Genomic DNA, 14,447 nt, shown 5'->3' with positions numbered 1-14,447 from the left:
ATAGGAGCGATCCAACTTTGCAAGTTGAAAGCAAGGGCAGGAAAGCCGTCCCAAGTGTTTTAGTAATTAAACGAATATGCATAATGAACCATATGCCCAAAGGGCCTGTTCTTCGTGCGGGCCAGATTTTTGTTTGAATTTTTAATTTTTATATACAGATGAAACGTTCAGTGTAATCTGCCGATGGTGCGGGAGAACACGCAGTAAGGAAGGGTGCGAGGACCAGTCCATGCACGGGCAGGGACGGGAGACACTGGAGAAATGCTCTTCTGAAGATGTCGATTCAAATGTGTTTTCCCCCCTCTAGCGATTTTCCCGTCATCTGCTCAGAGTCTTCAGGAGACACGAACAACGAATGCACTGACAGCTTTCTACAGCATGAATAAAATACAGTGCCGTCAGCTGAAAAGTGTGAAAATCCCATGGGACAAACAAGGATTTCTCTTTTTAAAAAAAAATCCTTCTACACCCATCACTCAGACTACCATCTTGAATTACAGGAAATCCTCCCAAGGAAGCTACGTCAATGTTCTATTGCAGGCTCTGGGCCACGTATATTAGCGATCTGAACTGATCTTAGAGGAATTCTTGCCTCTCACTGATGCGACTGCACAGGGGGTAGAAAATGCTCAGGGCCAAACGTAGGCCTGCCCTCCCTCTTCCCACAGCAATACGCACTGTGAATTTGAGGAGTTCAATATGCTCTCTCAAACGTACAGATCCCCAATATTCCCTAAACTGCCATGGTGGAAGAGCTGGTAAAACCTTCCTTGAAGCTTTTCAGTGTCATTGAGAAAATACTGAGCTATAATCAAAACAATGTAAGAGATACAGAGTCTGATAAAATGACTGTGTCAGCTCTGGGACACATGGCAAGCTGGCATCAGAGCAAGCATTCTCTAGTGCGGGGAGGAGAGTTTTTGAAAAATGTGTTTGTACGTTTGAAGTGTAAAATGATGGTCTGGACAAAGTGATCAGGTCCCATGCGTGGGTCAGTCTTGTACACGCCTAATTCAGGAGAAGTATTTTGGAATGGAGTGACTGTGTGTGTGTGCGTGTGCGTGTGGGTGTGCGTGTGCGTGTGTGTGTGTTGCGTTGGTAGGGGAGGAGGCACAGAGGAAGATCTGAAGTTCACTATTCTCCACATCTTTCACTGAAATAACCTAAATGCAAAATGCCACCCTGGGCCTCGTGGCACGGAGACAAGACGAAAACAAGCCCGATAGGAAGTCACTGTGAAACCCTGGATTCTTTTCACCAAACGCCCCCCTTTTCGAACACAGATATGCTGTCGTTTTCACAATGTAAACACCAGAATGGAATGCAAAGCATTTAAAGAGTGAGTAATAATGGAACTGTAAATAACGGCTCTCACTGCTTTCACTCTCAATTCGGAGTTTCTGCCTTTGACACTGGCTAGGTTACTTGATCTAGTGGTCTCAGTGGAAAGACAGGTAAACTTCAACTGCAGGCAGAAGACAAAAATTGACAAGGAGTGTCACCTTTCCTGACTGTTTAAATCCTTTAAGGAAGTGTCGGAGCAATTAGAGAGGGAGTGTAATCTTTGCAGAGTGCATTAACACTCTCCGACCTCCCAGACAATAGATCAGACCTCAGACACATAATGCTTCCCTAAGGCTTTTTAGCCCTGGTGTTTGATCTCTTAGTCACTCTGCGTGTGATACTACAGGTATCATCCCCCTACAAGGCATTATTCATGAGCACTGCTGTCCACTAGCTGACACTGGACTGCAATCAAGCAAAAAGCAGGAAAATCACCATAATCCTCAACAGCATTTCCTGTATCTTTAAGATGGGGGGTGCGGGTGAGTCCAAATTTCCAGAAAATAGTCTTTCACAATTCTCTTATTTTTTCGAGCTACAAAGTCCATTCTGTAAAAGTGCATCAGTTACATTAATATGCATAGGTTGTCTGATGAGCACAGGGTGTGTGGGGGCGGGGTTGGGTGACCTCCTAAACATTAGATGCTTTTCGTCTATAAGCCGAACTTCATAATAGATTCATTGAGGAAAATACCATGTGTGATAAACAACACTGTAATATGCAAAAAAAAAAAAAAAAGCAAAAGGAGGAATCAAATAAACTCCTTGCACTGCAAGCTTTTAAATCTTCATTTATCCTGCAGGGTACACGGCAGGACGCACTGGTCAGGCTACAGCCTACTTCCTGATGAACACATCCTGTTCCAACTGCTAATCTCACAGTGGAAGCTTGGCTTTTACCATTTATTATAAACATTTTCAAGAACTGCTTACCACGATATATTTTTTTAATGGATTAGATTCTGGTCAGCCGCTAACAGAGAAGAGAACTGAATATTCTCTATATGAAGAGAGAGAAATAGGTTTTCTGGGGCTCTGACTTGCTTTCTTTCCACTGGCCTCCCTCATGAGTAATTGGAATAGCAATTGAAACAGAATATGAGAAGGCTAGGGGGTTTCTTTTCTTTTTTTTCTTTTTCCCTGTTCTATTATAAGAAATTCTGTATCCAATCGTATAGTATATAAGACCTTACTGGTCTTAAACTTCACTGTAAGACCTAGTGAAATGTTCCGAAGAGACACGAGACTGAAATCATTTGCTCAAGACACATCACAGTGGTCCGCTGATGACACTCAATATCTCAAGCCTAGAGCATTTAAACTAAAATAATTACATTTTCTTAGAATCAAGGCAGTTTCCCCTTGCAAATGTGCACTGCGAAGGTTTTTTAAATGAAACTACAAGAAAAGAGAGCTGAAAATTAGCTTTATGCTTAAGCAAGTCACTTTAATGTTAGCATTTTCAGACCCAAACTTAAGAAAAAATGGCAAATGAAAATATATATTCGCAAAAAGCAATTTAAGAACTTTTGAACCTTAACTAGCAGGAAAGAATGATCTACTGAATGCGTTAACTTTGCTTTGATAACGCCTAATGTCCAAAATGAAATAACAAAAATAACTGAAAAACAATGTTATCATATCCACTCCGTATTTTCTAATGTTTTAAAAGAAATTGTTTATGTTGTATTTTTATCCCTGGGTAAAATAGCTTCCAAGAAATTAGTGATCCCACTCAGATTAAAACTAAGCTTCAACAATTAGCTGAGGAAGGAGATGTCCTCTGGAGACAACTGGGCTTGATATTCTGGGTTTGATACACATACACAGCACTATGCCTAAGCATCTTAACACTCGAACGGAAAGGATTTCATGAACCTCACCAATGGAATAGGCATCAAATTTTAGCTATAGATCAAGAGAAAAAGAAAAGAATGGCTTGATATGGTTCTTTGCCACAGCAAATCTGTACCAATTTAGCAGTAATCTGGGTCTCGCCCCTCGTGCATAAAGATGACACGCCACAGCATACCTGAGAAACTTATTATAAAAGCAGAGATTACACAACATGGAAATTTCCTTTTTTCCTAATGTAATGATTTCTGTTTGTAGATGATTCTATTAAATTAAAAATAAATTGCTGAATTTAAATTCCCCCAGAAAGCAGTCCACAGAAATTTACCTTTGGGATTTTCATCATTTATAGGTTTCTATCGCCACCTGCAGGACGATCTTGAAATGAATTTGAGCAATAGCGAGGCTATTTTGCTATTCCTTTTCTTTTTCCATTTCCTTTCTTCTCTTCTCCCCGCCTCCCCCACGTGTGTGTGTGCGTGTGTGTGTGTGTGCGTGTGTGTGCGTGCACGTGCGCGCACATGCACGCGCGTGTGCATGTGCTAAACTTCCAGGAAATCAATTGCTTTTCTTTTGAAAACATTTACATTACTGAACGTTTAAAAATCATTAATGAAATGTAAAATTAAACTTACTGAAAGAGGTGTAGTTAACTGAAGCCACAGGCGGCTACTTTGTTAACACATCACGTTGTCTATTTTGCAAAATAAAAATCTGAGAGGGAAATTAGCTTATAAAAATTTCCTTACCAAAAAATGTGAGGCCTTCAATGGTTTCCAAGTAAAGTAGCTTTGGCTATGGAATAGTTTACAGGAAAGTTTAAAACTGCATGTACCTGGCTTATACTAGAGGGGAAAAACGTTGCTTTCAGCAAATACATGTTCAGTATGCTGTTGCTCTCTAAGTGGAAAATGAACGTAAGATAACATTTCAATGTAAGTGTTATAGGAGCCCAATAATATAAGAGTAAGTATTAATAGCAGAAGTCAAAAATTAAACCCCTCCGACACACAAAAACACAGATCATCATCATCGTCACCATCATGTCACCATCTTCACCGTCATCACCATCACCATAAAGTATCAATGGGGAAGATTCACCTGCAGTAGGAGATGGGTCAGGCACCTGATGTAACACCACCAATTTTTGTTCCTCCAGGGAATATTATTCCTCTAGAGTAGCAACTCTACAGACTTATAAAATATTTTCCAAATGTAAGACTTGAGGGAAAATGTGTTTTTAAAAATTTTTTAATAACAAAAGTCCATGGCTACTTTGTTGACGCATTTCATACTCAGGAACTAAAACCACGATTCCCAACTTCATGAGCACAAAGGTCAAACACTGCCAACATGGTGCAGAGGCTGGAAACAAGTCATGAAGCCTTGGAAAATCACTTTATCAAGCCTTTGAGTACCGCCTCAATGGATGAACACGGAAGACCCTACGATTTAACATTCTGTGGTTCCATGCTTTTCCAGGCTTAAAACAGCAGTCATGGGGGCCTGGTTTAAACACCAATTGACCTAAGAAATGTATTTCTTTCTTTTTGTTTTTCCTTGACAAAATGAAGCATCTTTAGCAATGAGTTGAAACAAAAACAATTTTAAAGCTTGGGCACAAATAGAAAAATCACTTTAAAGGGCCCAAAATATATGGATTTGAGGCTGAAGAAAATCCCAGTGAGATTAAAACAGTATACACTGCACAGAAACATGGCTTGATGATGACATAGTGAATCATATTTTGATTTAATTGTCTCTGTGTCTTTATTTATTTATTTATTTTTCCGTAAAAGTGAAATCCAAAGAAAACCTTCCCCCGACAAATTAGCTGTGATTTAAAAAGCCAGTGACTCAACTGCAGGATTGGAGGAGAGATAGCAAAACACACCTTCCTAAATCATAAATCAAATGGCAAAAGTGCAATACAGCAGAGTAAACCCTAACCAGACCACAAAGAAGGTTTCTCTCCATAAATATCAGATCGGGCAGCTAGAATGATTACCAGGCTCTCTCGTAACTGTCACCTGTGGTGGGTCTAATTACAGGCTACCTCAGCAAGCACGCCTGCATCACACAGCAATAAAAGGGCCATTGGCTTGCCAAGCCCAGCCAGGCAAGGAGAACACACGCCACCTGATGGGGAGCCCAAAGATCAGCCAGAGAGACTAATAAAAATGACAGCTTAGGAACAAATGACAAAGCTTGGACTACAAAAACGGCGATATCAAATTAGCCAGAAATATGAGAGCTGAGCATGGTTCTTCAACAGGTCAAAAGCAAAGCAGAAAATTGGTTTTAACTGCTTTCACACACACCAGTGCTCTATATTTCCCTCCTTTCCCCCCATCTCTCTCCCTCCCCCAACCCCCATCCCTCTATCCCTCTATCCCTCCCTCTCTTTCATCTCTAAATATTCTTTTCCATTTTTGCATCGTACAAAATGTTTGCGCATCGATATGTCACATATGGAAACAGATGGGGATGGGGGAGCACTCAGGTCTCTAAGAATCAAAAATACCCGCTCCCCCCGCCTCCCGCCCCAGATTCAGGGCCCGTTGATCAGGGCAAGAGATTTGCCAGCTCCCTTCCTCCTCCCCTCGTCCTCCCAGTACTGCCTGCCTTTCGGCCCTTTTGCTAATTAGCACCATCCTCTGGATGAGCCGGGTCAAGAAAACGCTAGGAAAACGCACCTCAGACACGATTATAATGAAGCTGGTAGGCTGTCTATGGATTCCGCCCTCTGATGGGGCCGCGGGCTGCTCTGGTCAGAGGAGGAGTTGGAATCAAGAGAAAGCAGCGTCTGGTAGCAGACGGTCCGCAGAACTCTTCCGAGACGCATTGCTTGGATGCCTGCTGTGTGCCCAACACGACAGTCAGCAGTCAGGACGTTCGCAAAGATGAGGGACTGGGCTGTGGTGATTCTGCAGCTCACAATGTCCTAACACAATCTTTCAATCGTATGGCTGTGTCGCACTGAATGATTTTTTAGCGTATGACATCAACCTGAATCTCTCCTATTTAAATTTTTTTTTTAATTTTCAATTACAGTTGACATACAATACTATATTAATTTCAGGTGTGTAACATGGTGATTAGACATTTATATACCTTAGAAAGTGATCACCCCAATAAGTCTAGTACCCATCCGACACCTTACATAGTTATCGCAATATTACTGACTATATCTCCTGTGCTGTATTTACATCCTCATGACTGTTTTTATAACTGGCCTGTTTTTGATGTGCTGAACTTAGATTATCAGGCCAAACGTGAGGAGGACTATCGTAGCCTTAAAGATGGACCCACATGCTTTGGTGTTTGGAGGCTCCATGTGCTTTCATTAGTCTTAGGACTAGACTGAACATTCATTACAAGGCACATAGTACGAGGGTTTGCATTCCTACCTCCTCCTCCACCCACATCCTCAGCAAGTCCTCATGCGCCTCACCCTCCGCCACAGAACAGCAGCTCTGTGGGCGCGCACGCTCACGCCCGCGGACTGAGGCCTTTCTCTGAGCTAGAAGCGTCACCTACCAGCGTCATATCGGACCATAATTCCCGCCCCCACCTGTAGCTCGTGTCATGTGCTTAAAATATTTCCATGCTTATGATATCTAATTTGATCTCCAAAGGGCAAATTTAATTTTTCTTACGGTGTGCTTTAATAACTTAAAGGTCACTGCTTTGGTTTTAAATATAAGAGGAGGATGGTAGAGGAAGCTTAGAGGAGAGAAAATAGAGGGGCGGCAAAGGATGTGGGACGGGGTGCTGGGAGAGTCTGGGAGGAGGGGAAGATGGGGTAAGAAGGAGGAAAAGAGGAGAGGAAGACAGACGGACAGATAGATGGACCGATGACGGCTTAGGATGAACATCTCATCTTCACATCTCAGCATGTGACGGTGTCTGAGCAGGGGGCAAACAGTGGTTATAGAAGCAGAGCGGGGGAGGGAGAGGGCAACCGGGAAGGTGGCGGTCAAGCTCTGGCTGGCTCGGACAGTAACAGGATCTCTAGCCTTCTCTTTCTCCAAGATTTAAGATCCCCAAATCAGGATCATGTTCAAATCAATGGGGTTTGTCTGGACAGGAGAGTGAACCAGCTTGAATCCACTGAAACCTGTGAAAAACGATGGCTCCTAACCAGAAGGGGCAGAGAAGGCAGAAGGCGTGCTCACAAGCGCATCCCAACAGAAAGCTCGAGGAGGCAGCAGGTAGAGGCAGAGGGTTCCATACAGGGCCTGGACCTACAACACAGACGGGGGAGTTAACCGTTGTTCACTTATCATCTAACGGAGCCACGTGAAGACTGGCAGTGTGCAGTGTTCTAGGACTGACAAGATAAAAGTCTCATGCTCACTAGTCAAAACTGGGATGCTCCCAAAATACCAACTGATTTCAGTCAACGTAGCTGTGATTCTGTCTGGAAGTACAATTCAATTATAAAGTTGAAAATATAAACATGAAAATATGCTAAAATAGTTAAGGTTGTCCTTTTCAATTTTCAACAGATAATCTTTTAATGCAATTACTGTAATTTTATTAAATGACATAATTAGTTAATGCCTGAGAAGCTGTCAATACAAGGGGCAATTATGTTGTAAAAATTATAATCACAATTTGCAATAATGGATTGTTCTTATGAAAAAAATGCTGAAAAAACTTTAACATATTTTTGAAAGTATATTATGCAGTTCTCAGTGAAAAGAAGATTTGGGAAATCATCTTATAAACATTAAATAAATCAAATATAAACTGTCAAATATTTTAGCATATTATATATTTATACATTTTGCATATGTGTGTGTATATATCCTCTCTCTATACATATGCATATATATACACATACATATATATACATATATATATAATATATGCATAATATATACAGAGAGAGAGAGAGAGAGAAGCATTTAAGATGTCTAAACACTATCTCCTCCTCCGGACAAAATGATTATTGTAACTGTGTTTTTTTTCAGCTTTACGAAGTGTTGTTAATCTTTGAGCCTCAAATGCACAAACACCTACCAAACAGGCAGTAATGTTTGCTTTGCACACCATTTGTGACTTTCACAGCCACCGAAAGTTTAATCAAAGGCAGGTACATCTAGTTGTGAATAAATAGCTAGAACTTAAAGGAAAAGTAAACCATTTAGACACAGTTAACACATAAATATCTAAAGCATCAAAAAGACATTTGACCAGCCTATGTTACTACTCCATCTGAAAACAAAATTAACACTGTAGTTGTCATTTGTACCAAAGTAAATTCCATGTGAATATTCTCTGGGCCACGGAAGGAATCATGGAGAGAAACAATGCTCGAGGTCTCACACAAAATTTTTCCTAAACCTCTCACAAAATATTCAACAGAAAAAATTTTTGTTTCCGAAATGTCCTTTGCTTCTTCGTGTGTGTGTGTGTGTGTGTGTGTGTGTGTGCGTGCGTGTGTGTGTGTATTAGACGAGTTGGTTCTGTCACTGCTGCTATCGTTGTAAGTTTAAAGTGAAATGATTTCTCAAAATTCTAGGACCTAAATGCTAAGAATTTTGTATATGTTGACTATCAGTAAGAAAATGAAGAATTGTATTTTTAACCTTATTGGGGTGGGGAAGGTTGATTGATGCTTTAAATTATGTATCATATTGCAGGCCCTGTCAACTCTGAAGAATAAATTCTTCATTTTTCTACACTCAAAAAATTCAGGAAAAAAAAGTCACAGATGTTAAAATCATAGCTTTATGAAGATTCCCATTGATATATGGTAGATTTAGATTACTTTTAACATCAAATGTCCAAGAAAAAAATTTAATAAAATAAGGAATCCATCAATGCCCTGCAGATTTGCCTCCCTTAATGCAATAGGTGTGTGCCTGAGAGATTGGTGGAAATACACAACTACATAAATGCAGTCCTTTCTTACAGCATCAGGAGATCTTCGCTATTTAAAGCAATCTTCTGATGATTTATTATCATATGAAAAATAATGCATTTATGCCATAAGATAACTTTGAGTTTTTCAACAGATCTATTGGGGGGGGGTTGTAATATATAAGTACCCAATAGAAAAACAAAACAAAAAACCATAGACGTAATTGGTTCTACAATACAAACATCACGGTGCAAAATTATCTTTCAGGAACAAATTCGATTCATCTTAACTATCATCAAATAATGTATTCTCTCTGAGACATGGGGATATACAATATAGCACCCCCACACACACACTAGAAATAGGGATCTATCTCTCTGATCACTACTGTTTTAAGATGTTTCGAAGGACTGTATTAGTGGAGATAGTTAACTCTTCTCTACTCCAATTTCTTGCTTTGAACAACCTGGCATTCTTTAAGAGAAACTAAAAAGCATGGCCCTTCATTTACCTGTTTTTAGCCTTTATGCTCTCCCTGAAAACCCTGTGATATCATCTAAAAGCTTTCCCAAAAAGTGGAGAAAAAAATAACTCAGACTGCAATTTGGGCCTCAGCCTAGGGCCAGACACTGAGGTTTTCCAGACCATCAAGCTGGGCTCCAGGGGCGTCACATGCATGTGATTCCCAGGGTCTGGGCTGTCCCCCAAAGATATCACAGACATTTCCACCTTTGGCTTCTCTAATTCTGGCTCCACCTCTTGTGAACATAATGACTATGACTGAGCATCATCTCCACTCATATGAGAGCTCTTGGAATAGGCCTCCCTCTCATTCATAACATCTAAATACACATCTAAAATGACCACTGTGGTGGTCCCTAGAGTCATCGTCCTTTGTCTAAATACAAGGACCATGATCACTGCATCCTGGCATCAATGAAAGGCAGTATACCCAATAGCTGTTATGAGAACTAAATGAGTTAGCATTTGTAACATGCTTAGCAAGCACTGAAACAATATTACCTATAAAATATTCCTAGAGTTCGAAGTCTGTGTGTGTCTGTAAAATACCACGTATATTTACAAATCCATTCATAGAGAGATGTTCAGATGTCTTTCTTCTAGGCATGATATTTTAGCTACACTTGGCCTCTCTCAATAAACTAACATCTCATCCTAATTTGCCTTTCAATTGGAAAATTGAGAGTGTGACTTTTTGAGCAAAAAGATACACACACACACACACACACACACACACACACAAATACATACATACAAATAAGTCAAGGTCACAGTAAAATATCTAAAAAACTGAGAGGAAGGAGAAAGACTCAAAGATACAATGAACAAAATTTTCCATAATGATCCTAAAAAAACTGAGCCTGTAGAAGTGTGATTTGGAATGGTTTGACCACTCTAAAAAAACAAAACAAAACCAAACAAAACAACCTAAATTTAATTTCTTACAAGAACAATAGATTCAACGGCACACAGAAACATTCACACTGCAGAGGGCAGTGAATTGAGGAGAACTATCCTGTCTTCGTATTGGGACTATGACCCCCCGCCCCGTGTACATGAAGAGGGCAGGTTTATGCTTGAACCGTCCTACGAGATAAATTCTCCCAGTTTGTCCGTCTACTCTGGCCACTGTGTGGGCCTAGATCTTGGCAGGCTGCTGTCCTTTAACTCCTGCTTTCAACAAGATATGATCTATTCATATACACGTCCAAAGGAATTCTTAGAAAAATGTTCGGTTTGCTTTCATTAAGTCCTGAAATTAAGAGCCAGAATATACTAGACAAAATCCTGTAACATTCTTGCCTTGTGTCATCTGAAAATACAGACATTAACATGATGTGAACAGGCTGTTTTATGTTATCTGACAACACAGAAGTGAGAAGAAAATTCCTCTATTTCTGCCCTTAGCTGGTGGCGCTAGGGCCACTTCCTGTGCCTGGAGGAGAAGGAAAAGCTCCACCGGGGATGCTTCAGCCAAAATGGTTCATTTCACACCTGTGCAGTGAACCCTCCAATATCACTTATCCTAATTTCTAAGGTAGAAAGGCCTTCAAGTTCAGTCCTGCTATTTAATAATAAATCCTTGCCTTAAGACCTTGCTTGAGATCACCACGAAACTGCTCTACCCCTGTAATGCCAGGGCGAGCAGATGAAGCATGAACAAATGATCACACTGATGAATAAAGGCCTGGTAGAGCATTCCGTGCTCAGCAGACGACAGGACAACATCGGTGTGCACCACCGATGGCACACATGGCACCCTTGATAGTGGAGCGAGAAAGAGAAGCAGCCAGACTTTGGTGCCACAGCCTCCCTTCCTCTCTGGCCCAGGTCACCTGAGGATTCAACATTTTGCAGAAAGACAACCCTTAATGGAGTCACGCAGTGTCGAGGGGCACAGTGCCATAGCCAACAGTACTCGATGGGCAGCTAATTCGAGTCTGTAGGCAAGATCCACGAAAGCAAAATGTTCTCCAAAAAAATGAAGGCTGCCCATAATCCTATTAAAAATAACAATAAGTGAGACCAAAATATATCTTATAGTTTATCCTAAAAATGCATTTTTTACATGCTCTTGCTTCAAGAGCAGAAATAGTTCTGCAGAATGACCCACCACCCCAGTAGCAACGAAAACATTCTCTAATAAAATCACACTTCGTCAGCGTAGGGAGGGGAGATAGCCACCCCTCTACAGATGCAGTCTCCACCACGGCTGGTCAAAGTAAATGCAAGGGAAACGTAGACTTTCAAATTAAAACTTGAAAATTACGCGTGGTTAAGTGAGCGCTCTTCCTCCCACTACCTTCGGGACAATCCGGGGAGAGAGTTTATACATGCACCACTGCTAAGAGACTCAGCATTTTTTCAATGATGTCCGATGGAAAATGTCCCCCACACAGCAGGGCTTCCCACGGTGTCATGAACCCACGCATCCCCACAAAAGTACACTTTGGCGGACCAGCAAGATGACCTCCATCTTTATCTTTCTTTCTCGGGGCCTCAGATTTGAAAGGCCAACATGGCAGCCTGTGCCTGCCAGCCTGGCAGACAGAGGGACCAGGCAGTGCGGAAGTGGCCCCACTGCCAAAGCTCCTTCCCGCTTGGAAGTCCCCATGTTAGACGACCTATTTCTATTCATTTGTTGTAATCTTTCTTCAGATCAAGCCGGCAGCCCATTAATCATTCCTGTCATGCCACTGCAGAACGCAGTGCAATGGATCTGTTTTTCTAAAACTCACAGCGCCAGAGACTAAGCTCGAGAAAAAGGAAACCCTCTCTCTGCAGAGGCTGGGGACTGACTGGAAGGAGCCACCAATTGTGTTGATTTGCCCACGTTTATCCAGAACCACGCAGAACATTCTGTGGAAAGTTCTTAAGAGAACTCAGGTAGAAAGGGGAGGTAGAGAGGCTGAAGAGGATCCCAACACGTGAAGCCCCAAGCTGAGGATAACCTGAGAAAGAGAAGTGGATGAATAAATGCCAAGAGAAAGACAGATGTGAATTAATAAGGTTCTTATTAATGTTCCTTATTAAGGCCAATTGTTTTAGCAACTTCAGACCAAAGAAAAAGTATATTAACGGTCAAGGCTGAAGCCATCGTAGGCGCTCTACATCCTGAAGCACTGAAAATACTAAAATTAAGTCGACCAACAGAATGCTCACCAATGACGAGGAAAAAGCCTCTTAAGGAGCTGACATACTTGCTCCATAAGGTGGAAGTGGCCTTGAACTCACTGACATCTTGGGCTAATTTTTTTTTTTTTTTTAAATGAGGGCATACCTTTGGGATAAGAGAGAGCACTGGCAATGGAAAACAGGAGACAGAGGGACCGTGATCACAACCCACATGTCGTATCAGGTCCTATTGTGATCTTTGCACAGGATGGAAATCAATGGCAGGATACAACATGTACAAGAGAAGCCACCGAGAGGCTTGGCTTCTCCGCCCATGTTCGATCTTACCAATGTGATCAAGCGTAAGTCCCTTTACAAATGAGGAAGAATCCCAGAGATGCAAAAGGAGGACATGGTGCCAACTTTCAGGTCCTTGTAAGATCCTTGGACTCTCCGTGGTTGACTTAGGTGACGTTAAGATCTCTTGCAGCTCTGAGACTCTGAGATTTCATTAAGCTTATGCGGACAGGCTGACATTATCAGCGAGAAGTGTATGCATTTCACACGCGTTAGTGTTCTCGTTTGTGGTGTCGAGTCAACGTGTAACGTGTAGCAATCATTTATGTCTCAAGTGATGTGATATAAATAAATGTTTTTTTATGTCAAAGTTGGTAAATGGTTTACTTAAAACATAATTAGAGCAATTTCGTCTTAATTTAGTCATGTGATTTTTTTTTTAACCTTCATTTTTCAAAAAACACTGGCATTCACTGGAACAGGAGGAGAGAATTATACACAATGTAGGGACTATACGGACATAGTTACAACACCACCACAAAAACATTTAAAACTATATAGAACATTGACTCTCTTAAACTTGCCAAGAAGTAGTATATAAGTAAGATCTGGGTAACTTAAGAAATTTCCAAGGGTAAATCTGACATAAGTACTATCTTAGAAAGACATCTACATAATCAACTGTTATAATATATTTCAGAAAGATGAGGAGATACCATTTACATTTTCAAGTTTCCTTACAGGTGTGAACCTCAGCTAGGTTGAATGTATATTATTCTGCTTTATGTCAGTAAAATAAAACCTACCTGCATTTGGATTGGGGACTGAGGAACAAATAATATGAACGTAAAAAAAGAAGCTTACCACGAATGCTATTGCACTTCTCAACGTGGACTCCCACTGGAAGCAGCTTTTAAGGAATTGTATTGTATTCCATATTGCCATGGTGATTCTTTTCACACGGTCTACATCTCTTGATAAGATCTGATAAAAAAAAAATGGAAAATAGGGAACTAGATTTGAATACTCCAAATATTATCTTTAGAGCAGGCATCTTGGTCATTCAAATTGTATTTTGTATAGCTGCCAATTAAAAAAATAGAAAGAAAAAGTCTTAATGTTTTTTCTAATATTCTTTTTAAAATATGATCATCCACAGAGGAAAGAAAAACCCAATGCATTTTATAGTTTCTTTACTGAACAATACCTGTTTCAATAATGTTCATCAGAAAATGAGCTGGCAAAAGCTACAGAAGCCAGACACTCTCTGCGTGTGTGTGTGTGTGAGAGAGAGAGAGAGAGAGAGAGAGATGTGAGAGAGAGAAAGAGAGAGAGAGAAAGAGAGAAAAAGAACAAGTGTCTCTTGTTTAGCTTAGAAGGAAATGGACAGACTTAAAGAAACGTACAAGCATTCTAACTCGCAGAGTGCAGAAGCAAAAGTCTA

At 40.8% G+C, this 14,447-nt stretch overlaps 1 protein-coding gene across 1 annotated transcript in view; it reads right to left on the bottom strand.

Moving 5' to 3' along the window:
• Positions 1–14,447, bottom strand: part of MCTP2 (multiple C2 and transmembrane domain containing 2) — a 141,615-nt gene that overhangs the window by 34,497 nt on the left and 92,671 nt on the right. The window lies entirely within an intron of this gene.

Source organism: Pteropus vampyrus, unplaced genomic scaffold (genome assembly GCF_000151845.1).
Source record: "Pteropus vampyrus isolate Shadow unplaced genomic scaffold, Pvam_2.0 Scaffold34, whole genome shotgun sequence".
Taxonomy (NCBI): Eukaryota; Metazoa; Chordata; class Mammalia; order Chiroptera; family Pteropodidae; genus Pteropus; species Pteropus vampyrus.
The sequence above is the reverse complement of the archived record's forward strand: the minus strand, read 5'-3'. Positions and strand labels throughout refer to the sequence as shown.